Raw genomic sequence first — 18,829 nt, forward strand, 5'->3', positions numbered from 1 at the left:
AAAATGCAAGCCAGCAAGCTGGCACCAGGGTAATTCTGGGCTGTTATTTTTAACATACGCGGTTATTATTTACTCAGCTAAAGGATAAGCCTCTCCACCCCAAGACTGATTTTCATAGGGAGGCTGATTTTTAGTAAGTAAAGGCAGTTTTAAAAGAGGTTGGGACATCTAAAAATAAGCGGTAAGCACTCTCCCAGGGGTCGCAAGGCCAGCTTCACATCCGATGTCAGCACCACAGATAAAGGTTCGCCCCGCTCTGCACACACGATAGTCAGCGCTCCACAGCAGCATGAGAAACATCAGCGCTAACACTGGACTAAAAGAAAACCATCGGGCTCATAGGTAGCATTCAGTTACACGAGCTGTGGCTTTAAGACCATGTTTATGCTCAAAACTAGATTCCTTTGATTTGGGGGCAGGGGAGAATCCTCTGGGTGGAGAAGCTGCTGTTTCTAAGGTGAACTGGACACTGCTGTCTGGAGCCTGCCTGTCACAGGTCAGCAGATGGTGGAGCAGGGGGAGGTGGGGTGGCTTTCCCTGTCTTCCCCAGCAGGCCAGGACTTGTCCACTAGCGCAATGGGGCCAAAGCCTTCCAGGTCCAGTAATGCACCTAGAGACCCACTTGCGTTGGAAATCAGTGAGAACACGCGATTTATTCTGTTTTAGCAACAACCCAGCACATAGGTGAATTTTAAACATCAGACTGTGTGGAAGTGCCAGCAGAAGTCACCCTGTAGCTGTCCCTTGTCCTTACTTGAAATCGGCTGTTCACCCCCTCAAGCGAACTAGCCCTCCTGGCTCAGGCGTCACGTGTATCACCCTCGAAGAGACAGCATCCGGTCGCAGGAGGCTGCCAGCCTCACCCACATCTGTGGTCGGGCACGCAGACATGGGAGAGGGGCCAAGCATTCCCCACCGAGAACTGGGTGTGGGTCCCACCACCCTGCCCGGGGTGTTATTTTCCAATACATCCATCAGCAAACTCCCTGCTTTCTGCTTCATCGGCAACACGTGTTTATATCAATGGACTTACTCTAAAAACCAGGAAGCAAATTCAGATTTCAGATTAACAGGGATTGTGTGAACTCAGGATCTCAACACAAACACAAGCAGCAGGAGCACTGGCTGCACCCCACACGTGCAAGCCCGACAGGGCCCCAGGGTTTTCTTGGAAACTAAGACACAACAGGGAACATGGGCTACCTCAATCACTTTCTGCCGATAGCAAGTACACCCACTGTCCCCTGGGCGCACGCCTTGTCCCAGAAACAACCCCAAGCAGCAAGCATCCAATCAGCAGGCAAAGGATGTCTTCACACCCTGTGGGGGATATGGGGCCACATCATAAGTCTTGTGTTTTGGGAGCTGAGAAGAAGACACAGACGTCCACAGACTGGTGCAGGGACTCCCGAGGGCACCACAGGGTGATGCGCTGAGTCTGTCCCTGCCAAGGCCTGGATCTCCGGTGACTGCACTGAGCCCCACAACCCACAGCGCAAACCCACTGACACCCAATCCCACCCTGCAGAGTGTGTACCCCAAGCAAGGCTCAGTGTGGACCCCATTTCCCAGGCCCAAGGCAGTCAGCAAATCAACAAAGAGTTGTCTGCAACACCTCCCAGAGACAGCTGGGGCTTGTCCTCTGCCTTGGGCGGACAGTGCAGTCTGTGGTTGACGGATTCCACGAGAGCAGCCTGACACTGGACTCTGCTGCCCCCATTCCGCACACAAGCCCCCACCTTGCCAAGCACATGCCTCTTCCTCAACCACCCTCCCTCCCCGTCTGCAGTCCACCATCTTCATGGAGTGTAATCCCACCACTCAAGGCAAAGGCACCACTAACCTACCTGCCACCAAGATGGAGACGTGCTAATTACGCTATGATGCCACTTAGAAGATGCATCACCATTTCAGCGATGCGAAATGAAAGAACAAAGGAGACTGCAGGGGGGCCTTAGGACCCTTCCATGAAGCTCCTTTGCTGCCATGGCCCCAAGTCCCCTCCTCCACGCACCCCCTGTGCGCCTCCCCCACACCCTTCCTCCACATACCCCACCTCCACGCACCCCACCCTGCCCCAGTCTGAGAGTTCACGAGGCCCTGTTTATATCTCAGCGGCCAAAAATAACAGGTGCTCCACACAAGCTTTCTTGGTGATGATTACTAAACACAATTTCTCATTATACCTAGACCACGAGGAGAAACAAATCATGAGACCAAACAAAATGGGGACGGCTTCTAGATAAATTTTTAAAAGATTATACTGAAGGCCATTCATCATTTTCCATCAGAGTGAGAACAAAATCAATATTTCAAACAGATTTTCCCCTGGCAGAGATGCCCTTTCCTTTCTCTGACAGCTCACTAATACTCCTACGTTACACTGAATTTATCTCAAGGCATCCTATTTGTGCCAACATAAAAGGTCACTCTACTAACAATCAACAGCCACCCCGACTGATGCGTTCAACAGCAAGAAAGCAAACCCTGCAACACTCAGATGCCATCTGAAGCAAGTCTAGAAGCATCCTCAGTGCAGTTTCACGGCAAAGAAACGTAACATCATGACGTCATGCTCTCCCTACACCACCAGATGAAATGCTCACTGCAAACACCACGCAGGGACCCGGACACCTCCAGAAACAGGTCTCCTTAGCGGTGCTGAGGAGATTTCACACACAGAAGAAGCCACTAACCTCTGCCCTCCCCTCTAACTCAGGAGACAGCCCAGCTCCCATCAGAGCCACCCTTGTGACCAAGTATGACCCTGTTTCAGGCTGCAGCCCCAGGACAGCTCCGAACCCTCACAGAACAGCAAACAGCAATCCCCAGTCACCCCGCAGCTCCAAGCTCTGCTCCCCACCGGACGAAATCTCAGAGTAAGTCAGGTCTGTCACCTGTGGTGTTTATCCAGACAGGACTCTCCGGGGGACCCTGAAGCCCAGCGCTCTGACTCCTGGGCTTGCCAGGACCTGCAGGGGCACTTCCTGCTTATGTCCAGGCACAGGCTCCACCCTTTAAGGACCCAGTTTGACAGAAAACCACACGTACGTTAGGAACCTCTGCACAGGATGGACTTCACCGGGGACAGCTGCCCCTGTCCCAGGAGAGGCTGTAGACCTGGTCTGATCAGAACTCCTTACTGCTCTCCCCCACCCCCACGCCAACAAAATTTCTGATTCCAGCAGGCAGCTCTTCACTGCCCTCAGCCTTTAAGTAAGCAGCTATTACTGTTAAAAGAAAGGAGACTCCCTGTTCGTCGAAAGACTACAGCCTCAACAGCCATCACTTTATGCAAACGCCCCCACCGACCCAGAGCCTAGGCTCTGCGTGTGGGGTCACGTGGACCTTCCAAGTCATATTCAGTCCCCACCTCTTTGTCCACTTCGCTTACAGCGTGCAGACTTTTCTTCATTATCTACCCACCCTCCAGCCCAGGCGCTCCCGATCCGGCCCCTGCCATGGTCATGGGCCCAGGCACCGGCCATTCTCATGGCCACAGGGTAAGGACTGACCCTCTGGCAGGCACTCGGCATCCCCAGCCTGTCCCCAGGTCCTCAGGGCACATCCAGGGGCCTTCCAGAACTACATCAGTGGTCCGCAGCCACAGGGAGGCACCACAGATGGGGCATAGAGCCGCGAGACAAAGTCCTGGCTATCAGGCCCAGTCGTTCAATCGCTGACGCCACCGAGCCGGCCACAGGCAGTGGCTACGGCACTGAAACACCTGTGCAAACCACTCCCGCAGTTAGACGCCCAGCCAATACGCGGCACTGCCCACACCTCACATCTCAGCAGAGGTGTGGGCCTGATAAATCCCCTTCACGGCCAAAGCCAGTGCGCATCAGGCCCGTTACCCAACAGAATTCGAGCCCTCCCAAGTGCCTGACAGCGCGTGGACACATCAGGGAGGGACACGGCCCCTTGCCGTTAACACACACGGCCTGGGGTACAGAAAGACTCCAGACCCCTCCCTGCAGCTGCTCCGCGCGGTGTCAGAGGAGGGGTGGGCTCCGTCACCAAGAAAAGAGACCTTGAACCCCCAACACAGAGGGTGACAAGGTGCCTTGAAGGGCGGCTTTCCCCAAAGAGAGCCTTGCAGGAGTCCTGGAGGGCAACAGAAAGCGTGAAGCTCAACTCAGACAACGACGACATCTCTCCCGAAAACAGTCACGAGCAAGCTCTGGCGTCACCACCACACCCACCAACTGTACTTACACCTTGAAAAAATCTCAACAGTACTGACGTGGAAAGGGCACGCAACAGAGTTCAGAAGGCTGCACGGAATTTCCCTAGACGCACAGATTTTTGAGCTAAACTCAGTAAGCTAAGATACCGGGTAGTTTTTACATAGGACCTTCAATGAACACAGCTTAACGACAAGCGGCACAGTATTTAGGGTGATCACACCAGGAAGCCCACGGTGAAATTTAAAACAGAGATGTCTTGACAAAATTATCAAAAAGTAAAACTGAAGCGTCAAATGATCTTTAAACAATACTACGTAGCTTCCAACAACTGCAATGTGTATCAGGTATAAGACCTACACCCACATACAGAAAATTATTAGGGATGTAACAGGGGAAGAAAAATCAGAAACAATTTTAAATGTATTTACAAAAATAACGTTTCCACATCCACAGGCTTTCTAAGGACTCCCACAAACTGCGCATCCCAAGTTAAACAGCGTGTGTCGTGCATGGGAAGAGACCACTTCTCTGCAGAAACCACGTGAACGCCATAGCTTCACAGGAGTTTCAGCCCATGTGCTATCCTGTCTGCTCCACCACCAGGCCCCAGGCGGCCCGTGCCCCTCTCTGTGCTCAAGCCAGACCAGGCAACACCCCAGCACCCCACGACCTTTCTGTTCTGTGGCCACTGACCCTTAGCCACTGAAGTTGGGCTTTAGGGCAGACAAGTCGAAAATTGGAAAATCACAGAACCTTTAGCTTTTTAAAAATCTGCAGTTTCAGTTAACACAAATGATCTGAAAGGGTAACATGATAGGCACTGATTCTGCTTCTGTGGTTTGCTGCCTACCTCTGCATATTAAAGTATACTTGTGAAATACATATGTCCTTTAATCAACATTTACAGGGCATACGCTATTGACCATGTGTAATAGTCACGTGATATCGTTTTAAACGAGAAGTTTTAACTCGGGGAGTTGAGACATCACTCAAAAGTTAAGCCCCCGACAACCGTTAACTGAAAATACTGCACAGGACGATTACAAAACCAGGGACAGGGTTCAATACAGATCCTGTGGCTTTGTTTCCCTCAGTGTGCACGCTAATATATAAGTGTTTCCACTTAGCATTCTCACAAATCTTTGAGCCCAAATTCCCTAATTTTCATAACCACAGGTAAATAAGTATCCACATAGGATGAAAGGGAACAAAGCATCAGTTCCTGAAAGCGAGTAACTGATTCCAGGCACTGCAGAGTCCCAGCCCCCACTATCCGGGCAAAGCCACGCTGACAGGAGGAGCCTTTACTGTGATTCTGGTTTCAGGGGACCACTGCCCATAACTGCCTTTGCTCTTTGAGTCCCTGCGTCAAAGAAGAAGACGCTATGTGGCCCCTGGTGCCCAAGAACAGATCAGCTCGTTAAACTTAAAAAAAAAAAAAAAAAAAACGGTAAGAAAACTTAACCCTGTTCCAGGTCTAACATCATCCCTGCCACCCAGGCCCGTTCCTGGCCACACTCCAGCGGCGTGACCCTGGCAGTCACGTCGCCTGGAAGATGATCTCTGCGTCCTGCCAGCTCTAGAGACCTTGCCGATGCTGTGATTTACTTCTCAGTGAATGAGCAAGCGATAAAGGGTTAAGTGATAAGTCACTTGGGCATGAATAGATTAACATGGAAGTCCTGGACAAAACAGCACAGGCCTCCTCTCCCTCACACAGCTTTTCACTAGTATTCAGCCCCCCTCCATTACAGACCTTATTTTTAAAACAGCTGGCGATTCACAGAAGAGTGGAAGGTCTAGACCCTCCCGTGCGGCCCTTCCCCGCACCACGCACAGCCTCCCCCACCATCAGCGTCCTCACCAGACGGTGCATGTGTCACAATCCGTGAACCAACATGGACACGTCATCGTCGCCCAAGGTCCATAGTTCGCATATGGTTCACTCTGGCCGCTGTACATTCTGTGGGTTTGGACGCATGCATAATGACACACACCCCCGACCCACCTCCCACCCTGGCATCTTTCATCATCTTTTATCTTTTTTTATCATCTTTTTTATCATCTCCATAGGTTTGTCTTTCCCGGAATGTCTAGAGTTGGGATCATACAGGATGGAGCCTCTTTAGACTGATGTCCTCACTCAGTAACATGCACGTACACTTTGCCTTTTTATAGCCTGAAGCGCATTTCTTTTTAACACTGAATGAGATCCCACTGTCTGGAGTAACACAGTTTATGTGTCCATTGACCTTGAAGAACATGGTGGCTGCTTCCAAGTTTTGGCAATTCTGAATAAAGCTGCTGGCGACAACCATCGTGTAGATGTAAGTTCTCAGCTCCCTTGGGTAAACACCAAAACTGCTGTATCCTGTAGTGAGGGTACATTTAGTTCTGTAGGAACCCACGAGACGGTCCTCCCGAGCGGCTGCCCCCATCCGCGTGCCCGCCTGCCGTGCACGAGAGACGTGTCCTCACCAGCATGTGCTGGTGTCAGGGGCCTGGATTTTCCACTGTGTCCCTAGCCCCTTACAACTTTCTAAGGAAGGTAACTTAAGTCAGACAGGGCTTGGCATCTGCAAGGGGCTGATCAGGCAGGAAGGAGGCTGTGAAGGCTGGTGACACAGTCACACTGGGACAGGGAGGCTTCCCAGCTGCCCTCAGGTCACACACACACTTGGCGGAGCCAGGAGAAAGGCCAGCCTGGGTCCCCGCTAGAGCTCCCATTCCGTACCAGGACAGGATGCACAGGAGAGCCTCAGAAGCTCCACCAACCGGGGGCAAAGGCCCGTCACTGTCGCAGGTTTTAAATTGAGAAACAAAAGTGCAATGCCCTGAATGAGAAACCCATACAGCTCCGAATTATTTGCATGGCTGCAGGGTGTGTTTTCCCTCATGTAAGGAGCTCATACACTAGGAGGTGTTAGCCTGGACCTTAGAACTCCTCTGAGGACCTGGGGGGTAGGACCATGAGGTCCCCAGGGAAGGACCCTGACCACGTGGTAAGAGTTGGGCAGCTAAGGCGCAGCGTGGGGCTAGTCTTGCCCACCCCCCATCCCCCGACTCCTACAAGCTGTGACTCTGGGGTATTCTAGACACCGCCCTGCAGTGACCCCCTGGCGCAGAACTGAGTGTCCATGCTAAGGGAAGGCAGGTCCACCCAAGGGACGCTAGTCCAGGCAGACCAGAGACACCCGAGACGATCCTGTGCTATTCTGAGCAACCCTCAAAGCTGAAACGTGCCACGTAAGATGGAGAATGTGGGAGAGTCCACACAAGATGTACCTGCTCAGATCTGGGAGGAGTCGCGAAGCGCAGACCACAGGACAATCTCTACGGCCCTTCGGGCCACAGAGGAAATCACAGTAACTTAGACGTATACCTGACCATAAAGCACATGTGATAGAAAATAAGCCACGGACAGAAACATCTTCAGATCTGGCAGCCACACCACCTCACCGATGAAAGATCTCTGAGGGAGGTGACTACTCTCCAGTTGCACGTAGAGATTAAAATGTGAAGGTCTAGCAACAAAACAGAGTTCTCTCAAGTGTCAGCATTTTGTTTTTTAAAACTAAGGACGTGTTGGGGTCCTAGTGTTCAGGGTGGCTCAGTCGGTTGACCGTCCAACTCTTGGTTTCCGCTCAGGTCAGGATCTTACCGTTTGTGAGTTCAAGCCCCACGTCGGGCTCTGTGCTGACAGTGCAGAGCCTGCTCGGGATTCTCTCTCTCTCTGCCCCGCCCCTGCTCACACATGCGCTCTCTTTCCTTCTCTCTCTGCCCCTCCCCTGCTCTCTCAAAAATAAATATTAAAAAAAAAAAAAAACCCAAACCACTAAGGACATTATCCTCTTTCCCCTTTTGAACTTCCATTTTAAATAATCACTTTTACTTAGAAACTCCAGAACTGGCTAACTTGATAGCTAAAATTAATAGTTAATAGGTTCAGGCATTACTGAATTGATTTATTTTTTTAATGGAAACAATATGATTAGGAAATCTGCTTGAAGGACCATCAAGGTTTTAAAACATAACATTGTCTCTTCCTTTGACTCGTGAACAAGGTGGTGTGCCCGCAGACAGGTTCAAAGCCAGATGGTGAACATACAGAATCACATCCCCAAGGGCAGAAAGTCAAGAATGAACACAGAATATGCTGAATAAGATCATTTTACACACGTCATTTAAAACATCCCGCATATCTGGGACTTTATACCATGTCATTTAAAATATCCCACGTATCTGGGACTTGGGTGGAACAAATATCAGGAAAGCATTCCTAACCAGTGTAATAGCTCAGTGACAGATCGTTTCATATCAAATTTGAAATTTAATTAAATGGTCATTTTCATTTCATAGTTTCAGGATTTCTAAAGCTCTTATATCCTCCAACCAAACTTAGACTTTGGCTGGGCTAGGCAGTCTCCACATCACAAAGAGCCTTTGCGTCAGAAGCAACAGAATGCCACTTTTGATGAAGATTTTGTAAGTGGAGACAAAAGCCCCCAGGGACCACAAAGGCAGATTAACCTGTAACAGAACAGATATAAGTGCATCCTGACAAAAAACAGTGGAGAAAGTACTCAACAGAACAGGAAGATGAACACGGTGCTTCTCACGCAGGGGGCGGACGCTTGAGGAAACATTTTCGACTCCAATAGGGGGATTGGGCAGAAAGCTCCCTCTGGGGTTTCCCCTTCCATACGAGGAGACAGACCTCTGGATTGCCCACCTGAGAGGTCAAGAATATCAGGAGAGCACCCAATAAAAAGCCTGGCAAGTGGAAAAAGAAAAGCCAGGAAAACAGAGCCAACACTGAGCACCTGTCATAAGCCACACCGTTCACATATTTAATCCCAATGTCAGTATCTGGTGGAAGAATCCATACCCAAGGGCAGACAGGACTTGTGTAGTCAGTGGTTCTCCAACTGGGGCTGGATGAACCCAGATTCTCATCCAGGAGGACAGAGCCCAGGGTCTGCACTTCCGGGCAGCCGCAGTGGGCAGCAGGGGAGGACAGTGCCCTTCCCCACACTCCCTTCTCCACAAGAGCTGGTGCTGGACTCCTTCACGACCCACACTGGTCACCAGCAGAACTTATTCAAGTGTGTAAGGGGGTGGACCTGAAAGAGCGCTAACTGGGGCTTGCGGTCAAATGCAGACAAAATGCAGGACACACATGCACACCCTCACAAGAAGAGGTGAAGCCCTACCTAGCAGCCCCATCAACGCCGAGTGGACTGCTTTGGAAAGTTCCGACTGGTGGAAGGGACGGAGGCACCCCCTAACTGTGTTCGTGCTAAATTACAGAATCCAGGTGTTTACGTGTTTTCATCCCGTCTCCTACAGCTGTACCTGCCCGCCTGTGGTCCGATCGCCATCATGGGCACAGACCCACACGGCCCAGAAACCTAGTCAGAGCTTCTTCATTCAAATTGTAACATAAGTACTTTGACAATGTTTTTAGAGATAAAAATTCTCCCCCAGAGACTGCCTCATGTAACGAATTTCACAATAAAAGTACCTTCTGAGCTCTTTCAAGAATGCATCCACACTCATGACTGTAACTATTTGTACGCAGATAACTTCCAAGGGCATTTCACTCATGTGTTACATCGAAGTATCAGTCTACACTCTAACAGCAAACTGATAGTGACTCCTGGACGTTTTATGCCTGTTCGTGCCTCCATCGCGCTGGAGCACCATTTCCTCCAGGTGAGGCCCTGGCTCTGAGGTGGGGAACGCTCCACACCTGTCCCCACATCACCCAGTTACGTCCTGAGGAGGGAGAGAGGTGTCCTCACCGTGGGAGACGCCATCGGACCTGCTCCAACAGTGACCGGGAACAGTAATTTAACCTGAATCTCTTCGGACCATGCACTCAGGATACATACTACCTCAGCAGGCAGAGGGAGGAGTGAGCCTCTGAAGGGATTAAGGACAGCGAAAGCAGGTCCACCACAGCAGCCACAGAGCAGGTGCTCTGCCTCTGGGAACACAAGGTCGTGTCCCCCTGCTGGGCTTCCCTGGGTCTCCCCCACCTGTCGCCCCAGCCCTGTGGACCCGGTTAGCCTTCAGCGATACTCACTTGGTCTCAATTCGGACACATTCGTGACCTTTGCCCAATTCATAATTCAGTCCCAAACGACCTTGGTGTCCTGGCAAGGGGACGCCTGTGGCATCTACTTTTTCTCCACAGCATCCGAAGAGCAGACCTGCCTTCGTCGCCTTCCTGACCTGGGTTCCCAGCTGGCTCGTCGGCAGGCGGTGCTGATGGCTGGAATCTCCCTCCTCCATTCTTGCCACAGCTTGTTTAAAAATTAATGATCTTGGTACTTCCGGGGTGACTTTGGGGGCAGTAAATTTATAAAACGATGGGAAGATTTGGGTTCACTCTTCTTTCCGCTCTCAGCAAGGGTCTGCTGGAAGCAGACTCCCCAGAAGAGAGTTCTGTGACCCGCCTCCTAGAGAACAGCTAACAGCTACGTGGACAGAACACCACGTGCGATGGCTACAGCAGGCTGAGAAGTCCACGCCAGTTCGTGGTGCTTCCAAAATCAGCATAAACGTTGCCTGAGGGACACGAAACCCTGTCGTGAGATCAGCAAGTGACCAGCCTGGGAACGAGGCTCTCTCAACCTTACAGTGCAAAGCCGTTGAGGAAATTCTGTCTACCTGAAAGGGAAAAGGCGGAATTTCACAGCAGAATCGAGCTGTTTTCTCTATCCCGCTCACGACACCAGCGGCGGTGGCTGCTCCTCCAGGGCTCACGCGGCACGTCAGGCCCTGTGCTGCTCAAGCGCGTGCGCGTGAGCTCCTGCAGGGGGCGCCCAGCCGCTGTCCGTCCCAAGAAGGATGCCAGTCTTAGGCCCGCAGAGCAGGGATGTGGAAGGAACCTGGATCATCGGCCTCACGTGAGAGACAACCTTCTTTGTTCTTTAAGCTATTGTGTTACTGCGTTTCCGTTACAGCACCTGCCTTTACCCCAATACTCGGGCTGCTTGTCCCTTCGCTTCTTGTGCGAAGCACAAGCACACATCGCAGCAACGGTCGGGCACACCACGGACTCATCCATGTCAAAATCCACTGTAGGTGATCCAGCACCTCCACGTCTGGGTCTGTACCCAGGAAAACCGAAAGCGGGGTCCTGAAGAGATTTCTGCACCGTGTTCGTAGCTTCATTCACAACAGCCAAGAGGTGGAAGCGGGGGCCACCCTAGTGCCCAGTGATGGACAGAAACTGGTAAAAGGTGTAGTTCATCCGTACAGTGGAGTATCACACAGCAAGGAGATCCCACAATGTGCTACAGCACAGATGAATCTTGAGGACATTACAGTAAATGAAGTAAGCCAGACCTAAGAGGACATGAGCTACATTACTACACTTCCCTGAGGTACCCAGTGTTTAATGAATTTCAGGGATAGATGGATGGCGGGGACGGCTGCACAACAACGTGAATGTATTTATTTGTAAATATTTGAGAGACAGTGTGAGCACGTGTGCGTGATCAGGGGAGGGGCAGAGAGAGAGAGAGAGAGAGAGAGAGAGAGAGAGAGAATCCTAAGCAGGCTCCACACTGTCAGCACAGAGCCGGATGTGGGGCTCGAACTCACAAACCGTGAGGTCATGACCTGAGCCAAAATCAAGAGCTGGGCACCTAACTGAGCCACCCGGGTACCCCCAGCGTGAATGAATTTAATACCAGTAAAGCACACACTTAAAAACAATCATGATGGCAATTTTATATAAATAATTCAATTTAAGACCAGAGGAGAAGACCCACTGTCCACATTAACTCTATTCATATCATAATCCACTAGAATTACTGTTACAGTTTGCTAATAGATGGCTTTCTGCTGGAGATACACGTTGCATGTTCGTTGCACACAGTCTGTGAGTTGACAGGCGAACACAGGTGGAGACCAGATATTAGCAACATGTCACAGCAAGGCACCACCTTCCTTGCAGGACGGCTCTCCGTGTCACTCGCTGTTCCACTCAGCAGCCGACAGCCAACCTCAGCCCCGTACGGTCCTCCCGTCACAAGCACACACGCCAGGAAGCACTGCCCTGATACTTCTGCACGGCGGGGCAGGGCGGGAAGGAGCAGCAACACTCTCAGCTGCAAACGACGCCTCCTGGGACCCCTCACGCCCAGGCCGTGCCCACGTGGGCACGGAGGCAGCCTGGCCGTGCTCCTCTCCCGGCACATCTGCCCACGCTCCGGAATGGCCAGGAGTCCTAATGAAAACACCGTCAGCAGCTTCTGAGGTGTGAGTACCTTTGTGAGAATCACTGAGAATCTGTCGGAGGGGATTCGAAGCCCTCCAGGAGGCCACAGATGTCCCTGTCACCTGCGGACAGTTTCCCGGGCCGGGGAGCCTCACACTTCTGGCGTGTGCACCTGCACCCCTACCTCCCAGCGGCAGACTGGGGAGCACGCCATGCCTGTGGGCTCGTGGCGCCTCCTCTAAGTGGGACCCCTGTGGCCTGAGAGCACCCCTGCCGCAGGCAAATCCACTCAGTGCCGCTTAACCGAAACTTTTCTTGCTCTTTTCAGTTCCAAGCCACACAGCCCAGCCAGAGCAAGTCGTCTCGGTAGGAGGAGAGGGAGGTAGCAATTAACGAGCGACAAAGAGGAGGTCCTGCTGGTACCCTCGTGCGTCCAAAGTCTATTCCCTCTCAAAAGAAATCGCCCTCCTTTCTGCTTACACGGCTGCCCATTTGTGTCATTTTTGGTTTTTGTCCTTGAAAGATATAAAAGCTCTTTCTCAACAGATGGTCTATTTTACTCCTGCTCAGGAATAAAGTAGCTGAATACTCCAGAAGGCAGAGACCAGGAAAGGAGGAAAGAGACAAGGGAATGATCATAAACCCAGATTAGAGAGAAGATGCCCACAGGCGTACAGGTCAGCAAGAGCGTCAGAGGTAATAACGGGCATTTTTCTCACTTCTTCCATTAACCAGTGGTGTACCCTAAGGCCCCCCACTTAACGACTTCTTGTTACACCTGTTAGGATTTCTGCCACTATTATTCTTAACTGTTAATTTCTCCTTGCTACCAAAGAAAGGCTGAGCTCCATTTCTCCGCTAACAAACTCTTATTTGCACGCTGGCAGGTTAGGCCCCCAGTTATCCTGACATCCCCCCCTCCTGACTAGTCGGCCTCCAGGACCTGGCTCACACTGCAGGGCTGCCAAAGCTTTGCAAACAGTGCCGTGCCCTTTGGTCGCTACCTTCAGAGCGCCCCCGTGGCCGAGGCTGACCTACGTGCCAGGCCAAGAGACAGCGAAATTTCCCGCCTTGCTAAGCGTGGATGCTATTTTATCCCATAGTGTAACTCCGCTTCTTGTGATTAGATATCACATGTCACAATGGATAAAATGTGTTGGAAATGAATGCATATCTCAGATATGAAGTGGAGTGTGAGAAGGGCTTATCGGGTGCCTTGGTTATTGGATACGTGGTTGATTGAAAATAGTTTTCTGGACCGGGGACAAACATCCTGATGGGTTAGCTTCTGGCTTTATTTACAGAAGAATCACCCATTTCATAATTGCTCTTCCAAAGGGTAGCATCATGGGACAGATGTTTATACGATGCTGACCAGTGTGCTGAGGGGTCGAGAGAGGCAGGGCATCGCTCTGAGTTCAAATCCATACTATTACAGGGGCATCTGGGGAGCTCCATCAGTTGAACGGCCATCTCTTTTTTTTTTTTAATTTTTTTTCAACGTTTTTTATTTATTTTTGGGACAGAGAGAGACAGAGCATGAACGGGGGAGGGGCAGAGAGAGAGGGAGACACAGAATCGGAAGCAGGCTCCAGGCTCCGAGCCATCAGCCCAGAGCCTGACGCGGGGCTCGAACTCACGGACCGCGAGATCGTGACCTGAGCCGAAGCCGGCCGCCCAACCGACTGAGCCACCCAGGCGCCCCTGAACGGCCATCTTCAGCTCAGATCATGATCTCACAGTTCATGAGTTCGAGTCCTACATCACGCTCGCGGCTGTCAGCACACAGCCTTCTTGGGACCCTTTGTCCCCCTCTCTGCCCATCCATGCTTGTGTTTCTCTCTCACTCTCCCTCTCTCTCTCTGTCTCTCAAAAATAAATAAAAATCATTAAAAAAAACCCATACTATTGCTAAAATGGTAACAACCAATCACACGATTAACGAACGGCGATTGCTCTAACTGCACAGGGCCTCCTGCGTGCTGGGGCCGAGTAATAGCCCGGTGCTTCCTGAGCTCCCTGAAAGCTCACTCTGGTGGTGAATCCCGGCAGGTGGAGACTGGGAACGCCCACCAACAAGACAGGCCGTTTCCACCCGGCAGGTGCAGACTAAAGGAAACCGACAGTTGTATGTGAGGAATTCCTGGTCTGACATGCATCTTGTGGAAAACCAGGATGCAACCAGGTACTGCGTCCTCTGTGCAGACCACCGGGTCTGTAAAGCTTTGCACGCACGGAAGGCAATGTCTGATGGCAGAGCCTGGCGCTGTGCCCCATCATCAACAAGACAGGCTGCTGGGGAGGAAGGGCCCAATCACACCACAGCTCCTGATAACCACGAGGAGTCATCCACGTGCATGGGCTCCTGGCCGTGCCCAGCCACAAGTGCCAAATTCTGGGACTGAAGCTACCAGCAGGCCATAACTAGCTGTAATCCCATAACATACACAACCAATTGGGTGAATACAGGGTTCCCTGAGACTCCAAGAGATTAGCCCAGAACCTGTGATCTAGAACAGAGGCAGCTGCCTCTCCTATTAGTCACTCTTCTCTAGTGTAGGAATTCTCGATCTAAATGAATAAACACACTTCTTAAACCACAAGAAGCCTGAGGCTACCTCGAGCAGAATCTTTGAAGAGATTCTTTCAAAACACTCTCACCCAAAGGTCAGTGCACAACCACAACAGGAAGCTCTCAGATCTCGAGCCTCATTTCCCCACTGGACAGACGCAGACACGGATGGTCACAGCAACAGCCTCCTGGACCCCGATCCATCCGTCCCAGCCCTCCCCTGGAGAGCCCTGTGCCCACCACCCGCCTCTCAGAGCAGGAAGCCCAAAATAACTACCCCCACCCCCATCCAGGAGCTGCAGCAGAAAACCAGCTTCATCTGTAAAGTTTGTTTCCAAGAAGGTGATCTGCCCCTGTGTTTCTTACTGGCAAACAAGTCAAAATCATCATCTTGTGCAAGGCAACCAAAACAGGGTGGTTTTTCCCCACTTAAAAGACCTCCCTGTCTTTGTCCATTTAGAAGTGACATTTTTTAGGGGCACCTGGGTGGCTCAGTTGGTTAAGCATCCGACTCCTCGTTTCGGCTCAGGTCATGATCTCGTGGTTCTGTGAGTTCAAGCCCCACATTGGGCTCTATGCTGATGGTGCAGAACCTGCTTGGGATTCCCTCTCTACCCCCTCTGCCTCTCTCTCTCAAAATAAATAAACAAACTTACAAAAACAAAAACAAAAAAACAGGAGCGCCTGGGTGGCTCAGTGGGTTGAGCATCCAACTTCAGCTCAGGTTATGATCTCGCCGTTCGTGAGTTCGAGCCCCGCGTCGGGCTCTGTGCTGACAGCTCAGAGCCTGGAGCCTGCTTCGGATTCTGTGTCTCCCTCTCTCTCTCTCTGCCCCTCCCCTGCTCACATTCTATCTCTCTCAAAAACAAATATATTTGAAAAAAAAACATTAAAAAAAAAAAACAGAAGTGATATCTTTGGAACTCAAGATTCCTGAGTTTGGCCATGTGAACTTGGTCACGTGGACCTCAGTCCGCCTTTACAGCTTAGAGATTTTTCTAATTCTTGGCTATTTTGGTGTAGTGACGATACCTAAGAAAGGATCAGAAATGACCCTCTCTCTCCATAAATTCTAATGGCAAATGCAGTAAAACCCCCACATAGTGAAGTTCTGACGTTCAAATCCTAATTAACAAGATGTAAGAAGTAGGTCACTCTTGTAAGCACCCACTGATGCTATCTTCTGCAAGTCAAGCTGTGAGATTCCACAAGCCAACCCTGTCCCCTCTGAGCAGATTCTCAGAGCAGCACCCGGGCCCACAGATATGCAAACAGCCACACACAACCAAACCCTGTGGCCCCGGGGCTAAAACAAAATGCTTGAGTCCTTCCAACTAGCTTGTTCTTCTCAAAACCACATAGCAGACAGCCTTCTAAAACACTGTGTATGGGACCGATGTGTTCAGCGAACGTTCCCTTCTACACAGATACAGAGACAGAAGCTTGTGGAATTACAAAATGTCATTTGCATTAAGTCCAAGAAACTGAGGGCTTGAAGTACTAAGAATGTTTCAAAAATCCTATGGAAGGGCGCTGGCTGGTTTATTCAGCAGAGATTGCAGTTCTCGATTTTGGGGTTGTGAGTTCAAGCTCCATGTTGGGGGTTGAGTTTACTTTAAGAATGAATGAATGAATGAATGAATGAATAGGGATGCCTGGGTGGCTCAGTCGGTTGAGCATCCAACTCTTTACTTCAGCTCAGGCCATGATCCCAGGGCATGGGATTGAGCCTTGTGTCGGCCTCAGCACTGCTTAGGAATCTCTCTTTCCCTCTGACCCTCTCCCCGCCTCACTCTAAAAAATAAAATTTTTTAAGTTTTCAAAAATTAAAACAAAATAAATAAAAATAAAAGTCCTTTCTGATGCTTAATAACATCATGAAGTCCAAACTCACGTCTTGGGTGCTCAGGACGATGGCAGAGTGGATCTGTCATGTTGACGTCCCACACAAGACACCGCCTCTCACACAACTGCTTGAGCCCGGTGCTCAGGGAGAACCCACAGGGACTGAGACTGGCAGGCACTAACACCGTCCCGTCGGGGACAGGCACGTCCCACCCACCTTCCTGTCCTTCCTGCTGGCTGGGCCCGAGGCCCGTGGCAGAGCAGCAAGAGAGGCGAGTCGGGGGTGGAGACAGACCCCCTACCTGGGGTCTATTACAGAAAAAAAGTTTACTTCCATTGTTTGCAAAACCTGAGAGAAATAGGACAGGAGTGTTTGCGGACTGGCAGTGTCTAACTCCGTGGGGGGTTTGGGATCGAAACCTAACAGAAGGAAACTGAACCCTGCTGGCTTAGGAGACCGAATTCCGGCCTATATTTTCCACGTGCCCCGTGGATGGTCCGTGAGCTTAAATTACAGGCCTTCTCACAAAACAGGTAAGAATCTGCTTCTGGTATGGGGATTCTGGCGGCTACCTCGCGCCCTCCTCCGGGGACAGGGTGCGGCCGCCTCAGTCCCGGAGAACGCGGGTCACAGGCCGCTGGATCAGAGCCACTGTCAAGCACCGGAGAGGCCAGTCCCCACTCTCACGCCGGCGCTCCCGAGACGAAAGCCCAGGGGCCCCAACAGACCTGTGTCCGAGGGCCAGGCTCCCCACCAACGACCCAGCCCAGACAGTAACACCTTTTGCTTCCAGAACCAGCCTCTTGGTTCAGAGCCAGGCCTGGAGAGGAGGGCAGCAGGGGAATGAGCGGTTTCAGATCTTCACCTGCTGTCCCCGAGTCACACAGGGGGACACAGGGGACCCGTGATGCGCACCGGCATACCAGTGCCTCACTGGTCGTTTGACCTCAATTCCTCGAGGGCACGTTTAAGTTAACAAACCCTGAAATCAGCAACATGTAGCATTCCTCACAGAGCACACCTCACAAGAGGGCAACACCTGGTGGCACCCGTGACACAGGACTTCCTGTGCATCCCACGGCCGTTTCTGTCACCTCTTTGACCTGAAGCGACAAACAGTCCCCGTGCTAGGTCCTGCAGCGAAGTGGGATGTGCAAACACAAGTCCCCATGCCGACTGGGGACCATGATTCTAATTCGTTTACTCCTGTTCACTTACTATTATTTCTGTTTTAAGTACTCAGGACAAAATGGGTCTGTCTGGTCACAGAAACCACGGCAGCCCCCGTGGGGTCGGGCCACCTGGATCACGCCTTCCACATCGAACCTGAGAACACACAGCCTCGCTTAAGAAATTACTGGGCTGTGCTCAGGAAGCGTGGCCTCTTAGGTCTCACTTGCCACGGTGGTAAATTCTTAGACTTAAAGCCGTGGTCAGAGTATGAAGGTTGTACATACATATCTGCACACAGATGGGTGCGTAGGTTCATGCCATATCGTTAACGCGTATCCCGCATTCCTCCCGGGAACTTGCACCGGAGGCACAGTACATCTTCAGGCAGAGGCGACATCGTTTCCTGCGGTTGCTGCGATTAGTGTAGACCAAGTGGCTGGGCAGAAATTGCCCCTGACGTGGACCTACACCCTCTGTGGGACCACCCCCCACGCGGACCGACATGGCCCCCACAGCCCCAGTGGGGACGCACCCCCACAAACCTACAGCCTAGCCTCCACAGGACCACCCTCCACCCAAACCTACACCTTCCACGTGACCACCTTCCATGTGACCACCCTCCACGCCAACCTCCACCCTCCACCCTCCACATGACCACCCTCCACCCAAACCTACCCCTCCACCTGACCAGCTTCTGCAGTACCACCCTCCATGCCAACCTCCACCCCCCACGCCAACCTCCACCCCCCACGCCAACCTCCACCCTCCACGTGACCACCCTCCACGTGACCACCCTCCACGTGACCACCCTCCAC

At 51.6% G+C, this 18,829-nt stretch overlaps 1 long non-coding RNA gene across 1 annotated transcript in view; it reads right to left on the minus strand.

The window, feature by feature from the left end:
- The window catches only part of LOC125919952 (uncharacterized), a 170,084-nt gene that overhangs the window by 2,962 nt on the left and 148,293 nt on the right, over window positions 1-18,829 (minus strand). The window lies entirely within an intron of this gene.

Source organism: Panthera uncia, chromosome B4, assembly GCF_023721935.1.
Source record: "Panthera uncia isolate 11264 chromosome B4, Puncia_PCG_1.0, whole genome shotgun sequence".
NCBI lineage: Eukaryota > Metazoa > Chordata > Mammalia > Carnivora > Felidae > Panthera > Panthera uncia.